Raw genomic sequence first — 6,000 nt, 5'->3', positions numbered from 1 at the left:
AAGAAAAACAGAAAACCAAAGGCTTTAGGATTCAGTTCGGTTTAAACTTAAAGGAGCTCTGCATGATATTTATACTTTAAAATTACAGCTTTAAAATCATTGTGATGCTTCTCTGATCTATAACATGAAGAAAAGTCCCTCTGTTATTGCTACTCCAGGATGAGGACGGCAGAAAGTGCAGTGTGTAAATAGGAAACCCACCCCCTCCCTCCAACTGTTTTTTTTTATTTTTTGTTTTTGCATTTCCAATTTTGTTACAATCCAATAAAGGTATAAACACTAGTGTAGAAGCTCAGAAATGCTATTTCAGTTTCATTATGAAGAAGTGCAAGAGAAGCTTTTTATTGAAGGTTTTTTGCTGCACGTCATTTCATTTATCCAGAGATACACAGAAATATATATTTCTCTTAATTTATTAACTCTCAGGACAATAGTATACTTTCCTTTTTCACATAATTATAATTTATGTCCATTTAACGAATGACTAATTTATTTCCTAGTCTTTTTATGATTAATCTGATTAATTTAAGGGTGAATTAAATACACTGCAGATTATCAGTCAAAAGTCTGGACAACCTGATTAATCATACCTTTTCAAATGTTTATTACTCCACACCATCTCAGAGTCTGGAAGGTAACGTCATGGATTTCCAAGAAAAAAAAATAATTGTAATTTATGAAATTAGCCATAATTTAAAAACTTCAAGAGAATATTCCCCAAATATTTACTGTTAATAAATTTACACAAACGGTTAATATGATGCTGGGTTTGATGTCTGGCGAAGCCTTGTCCTTCCACCAGAGGGAGACACAGCGTGACCATTTCTTTACTTATTAAATGTTGTTGATGATTGTGAAAATGAACAGGCTGCACTTTTACTGTGAGGTGAATGTAAAACAAACAAAGTTAGACATTTACTGAAAGAGACTGTACAAGGTTCATATTTATTTCATACACACAATTGTTGGACAATGAAAGTGAAACACCTCTCATTGTAGTGTGGGAGGTTTCATGGCTAAATTGGAGCAGTCTGGTGGACAATCTTCATTAACTGCACATTGCACCAGTAAGAGCAGAGTGTGAAGGGTTAATTAGCAGAAAGTAAGAGCAGAGTTTTCTCAAAATATTGCAATACACACAACATTATGGGTGACACACCAGAGTTCAAAAGAGGACACATTGTTGGTGCACGTCTTGCTGGCGCATCTGTGACCGAGACAGGGAGTCTCTGTGATGTATCAAGAGCCACGGTATCCAGGGTAATGTCAGCACACCACCTTTTTCTGGCCTTCTATGTATGCGAATGTCCAGGAATACTGTACTTCATGCCCTGACTGCCAAAAAACCAGACACATTCGTCATTTTAACAGAGCACCTTTAATAGCCCATGCTCATTATTTCAACACCATTTAAACGTATTGCAATGGATATCATAGCTCCCCCTGAGAAGAGCATTTCTGGACACAGATACATATTGGTTGTTTGTGATTATGCCACCAGGTTCCCGGAGGCGTTTCCCCTACGCTCTATCACCACCCCTAAGATCATTACTGCCCTTGTGCAATTCTTTTCTAGAGTGGGATTCCCTCAGGAAATCCTCAATGATCAGGGCACAAATTTTACTTCACGTCTCATGTCACAGTTCTTTCAGCACCTGGGCATCCCTGGAATTCACACCACACCCTATCATCCACAAACTGATGGTTTGGTTGAGAGGTTCAACCAAAACCCTAAAGACCATGTTGAAAAAGTTTGGGACAAATGGCTACCCTTCCTCCTCTTTGCATACGTGAGGTACCCCAAGCTTCAACAGGGTTCTCGCCGTTTGAGCTTCTTTATGGATGGTCTGTTCAGGGACCCCTTGATCTCTTGCACCACCAGTGGGAGAACAACCCTGAAGTTGGTAAAGAAAGCATTGTCAGCTTTGTCCTACAGATGAGAGATCGTCTGAAAGCTTATAGAGAAGAGGCCAGTCTGCACCTGGAGAAAGCCCAGTATAAACAGAAAACATGGTATGATCAAAAAGCCTGTCTGCGTGAATTTAAACCTGGACAGAAGGTCCTTTTGCTACTTCCCACATCCACCAACAAACTTCTGGCAAAATGACAGGGGCCTTTTGATGTCCTACGAAAACAAGGGCCAGTGACCTATGAAGTACTGCATCCTGAAAAGGGAAAAAAAATCACAAACATACCATGTTAACCTCATGAGACAATGGAAGGAATGCACAGAACCCAACCTTGTCCTGATGGTCCAGCAAGTGGAAGAGGATGGTGAAGATGAGATTGATGAACTCTTATCGTGGAAGTCTTCACATAAGCCTAGACTAAGCCATATGACCACTCTTCAACAAATAGATTTGAGGTGTGTATTTAATAGACATCCTTCCCGTTTCCAATCTAAGCCTGGGTGCACACATGTCACACAGCATAGTATTCATCTTAAAGATGACCATCCCATCCGACAGAGGCCTTATCGTGGGCCAGAAAGACTAGTCGAACCTCTTAAGGCTGAGGTCCACACTATGCTGGATCTGAGGGTCATTGAACCCTCAGATAGTGAGTGGTGTAGCCCAATAATGATTGTCCCTAAACCTGACGGAACCTTAAGGGTCTGTATTGATTTTAGAAAAATCAATTCTATTTCTAGGTTTGATGCATATCCCATGCCCCGAATTGATGATTTACTAGAGCAGCTTGGGCATGCTCAGTTTATAACAACCCTCGACCTCTGCAAGGGTTACTGGCAGGTTCCGCTGGCGGAGGCATCTCGGGAATACACCGCGTTCAGCACTCCCCTGGGCCTCTTCCACTTTACTGTCATGCCTTTTGGGCTTCATGGGGCTCCCGCAACCTTTCAGCGGTTAATGGACCATTTTCTGAGAGGCTGTAAAACTTACAGTTCAGCATATCTTGATGATGTTGTGATATTTAGCAACAACTGGTGTGACCACCTCAAGCATGTGGCAGATGTCTTAGAACGAATTGACAGAGCTGGCTTGACACTCAATGTGGACAAATGTGAATGGGGTTAGGTGGAGATTCGGTACTTGGTTATACCGCCTTGGAAGGGGTCTAATACAACCACAGGTGAACAAGGTGGAAGCTATTAAAAATAGTCCCCGACCTCACACCAAAAAACAAGTGCGGTCTTTCCTTGGCTTGATTGGATGGTATCGTAGGTTTATTCCACAGTTTGCCACCATTGCTGCCCCACTGACCGAATTGACCCTCAAATCTGCAAAGAATCCAGTCCGATGGACGGAGGATTGCGAGAGGTCATTCACAGTCTTGAAAAATGCTTTGTGTTCCAAGCCTGTTCTAAATCAGCCCAGATTTTTCCAAGCCATTTCCAGTACAGGTTGATGCTTCAGCAGTTGGAATTGGAGCAGTCTTATTACAAGGTACTAATGAACAGGAACAACCAGTGTTGTACCTTAGTCATAAGCTGTTACCAAGAGAGACAAGATATTCCACCGTGGAAAGAGTGGCTCTTGCAATAAAATGGGCTTTGGAAAGTCCTCGTTATTATCTGCTGGGAAGACAATTTATGTTAGTAACTGATCACAGCGCTCTGACATGGATAAATTCAATGAAAGACAATAACTCACGCATTACCAGGTGGTACCTGGCCTTGCAAACCTTTGCTTTTCAAGTCTGTCATAAGCCTGGACGTCAGAACATTATGGCTGATTACCTTTCTCGTTTGCCCACCTTGGTCAAACCAGAGGAGGTGGTGGGTGATGTGACAGAACGGACAATACATGACCACTAGATAAATATTTCTGTTCCCCTCTTATTCCTCATAGCCCTTTCTGTCCCTGTTTTATCTCCCAGTAGCCCACACACACATTATTCATTCATTCATTATCTGTAACCCTTATCCAATTCAGGGTCGCGGTGGGTCCAGAGCCTACCTGGAATCATTGGGCGCAAGGCAGGAACACACCCTGGAGGGGGCACACACATTATTCTTTTTCAATTTTTACATCCATATTGCTAGCTTGGTAAACAATCTCACCCTTTCAGTTAAAATATTCTACGGAGTTGTAAAACAGAGATATTTCATAATTACATAGGACTTACTGCACCTTCCTGTTCAAAAAAAGGCTCAAACTGATTTTTAGGTGTCCTTAAATAGTGCCTGAGCAAATTCAGACCTGCCTGTTGGAGCCAGGTTGAGTTGGTCCATTTGAGTGGGGAGGTTGTATGGAAATATTTTTCTTTTATTTTCATTTTAGGTTTAACCTTGTTCATGATGTGTGTTTGTCGTTTGATTAGTATCAAGTAGTCACTTTTTGAACAAGGGTTTTGCAGAGTACAATTGCATGTTTTTTTTTGTATTATCCTTTGATTGTAGTTGTCTCCCCCTGTAGAAGAGGAGGAGTGGTACATACTGAATTAGTTAAGCCACTAGGAGTCTATATAAGGACTCATTTTGAGGACAGAAGGGGGGAGCGAAGGTTGGAAAGTTGGCTGAATAGTTGTGCCGAGAAATTATCTTTATATTGGAAGAGAAAAGATTGTTCCCTCTTATCCCCTGTATGTAATTTGTAACTAGTTTTTTTCCCCTTCTTTTTACATTTCACTAAATAAAGCACCCTTGCACTAAAGGTGCCATTGTGGTTTGCCATCATTTAATTAATTTATAGTTATTTGTTTTCTTAACCCATAACCTTGTCGAGACACACTACCCTCACCAGTGAGCAAGGTGTGACACTGTTGCATGCCCAGAGTGAAGCATGGGAGTGGATCAGATGGGCGTGTCACTGCTAAGGACTACTGAACCGTTCTGGAGGACCATATGCATCCAATGGTTCAAACACTGTGTCCTGAAGGCGGTGCCGTGTATCAGGACGACAATGCACCAATACACACAGCGAGACTGGTGAAAGATTGGTTTGATGAACATGAAAGTGAAGTTGAACATCTCCCATGGCCTGCACAGTCACCAGATCTAAATATTATTGAGCCACTTTGGGGTGTTTTGGAGGAGCGAGTCAGGAAACGTTTTCCTCCACCAGCATCACGTAGAGACCTGGCCACTATCCTGCTAGAAGAATGGCTTCAAATCCCTCTGACCACTGTGCAGGACTTGTGTATGTCATTCCCAAGACCAACTGACGCTGTATCGGCCGCAAAAGGAGGCCCTACAACATACTAATAAATTACTGTGGTCTAAAACCACAATAAAACAGGTGTTTCAGTTTCATTGTCCAACCCCTGTATATTCGCAATGCAGTGTGGAAAGAATATTTTCGAGCGTCTCATCCAGTCTCTACAGACATCAGCGGTGATGTGTTCACGGACTGCATCCACAGCAGCCAGCAGGGTCATCTGAGCATGTGTACTGTAATAGGCAATGGACTAGTGCCATTTGGGGGTTGAACTCTTCAACAGAGAACAGTCGAATACATTCTGATCAACACGATAGACAGAAGTCTAACTTTGTAACCAAAGCATGTGCTGTTGTCCAAAATTAATGAGAATTAATTTTGTGTTTTTATGAGGTGCACAAGTAACTACATCATGTGGAGTTTGAAGAAGTTGTTTTGAGAAATTCAATTTTAATCTGAGAAAACTGACTGATAAAAGCTGTTCAGAGCAAGTTCACCAGTGTTAAAGCAACACCATTAGTGTAAAATGTAAACTTGTCAACACTCTCCATGTTGATTTAAAACTGGTGAACGTGCTGTGTAAAGGGTTCAGGGTGTGTGCTCCTGTTCACTGCTGTGTTCACACTGCCATGTGTTATTGCCTTTGAATAAACTAAGATTACACATTTTCCACTGGCCTTAACACTGATTGTCCCCAAGTTCTACCCTTGAACACTCAGTGGAAGAAGAAATAAACAGACCAACAAAAAACCAACCAGCACGCCAAGCTCTGCACTTGTCTAATGTTAGAGAGTGAGAAGCGCCGCTGTCTTCTGTTCATTAAAGTCCAAACCTCTGGGTCCATCCCCCGTTAGAGATTTGATGTCAGAATGTGACATGTCCC

The 6,000-nt window shown here is 41.9% G+C and overlaps 1 protein-coding gene across 2 annotated transcripts in view; it reads left to right on the top strand.

The window, feature by feature from the left end:
- The window catches only part of LOC136677926 (calmodulin-regulated spectrin-associated protein 2-like), a 63,994-nt gene that overhangs the window by 22,360 nt on the left and 35,634 nt on the right, over positions 1-6,000 (top strand). The gene's annotated exons all lie outside the window — the stretch shown is intronic.

The sequence above is a fragment of the Hoplias malabaricus genome, chromosome Y (assembly GCF_029633855.1).
Source record: "Hoplias malabaricus isolate fHopMal1 chromosome Y, fHopMal1.hap1, whole genome shotgun sequence".
In the NCBI taxonomy this organism is placed as follows: domain Eukaryota; kingdom Metazoa; phylum Chordata; class Actinopteri; order Characiformes; family Erythrinidae; genus Hoplias; species Hoplias malabaricus.
The sequence above is the reverse complement of the archived record's forward strand: the minus strand, read 5'-3'. Positions and strand labels throughout refer to the sequence as shown.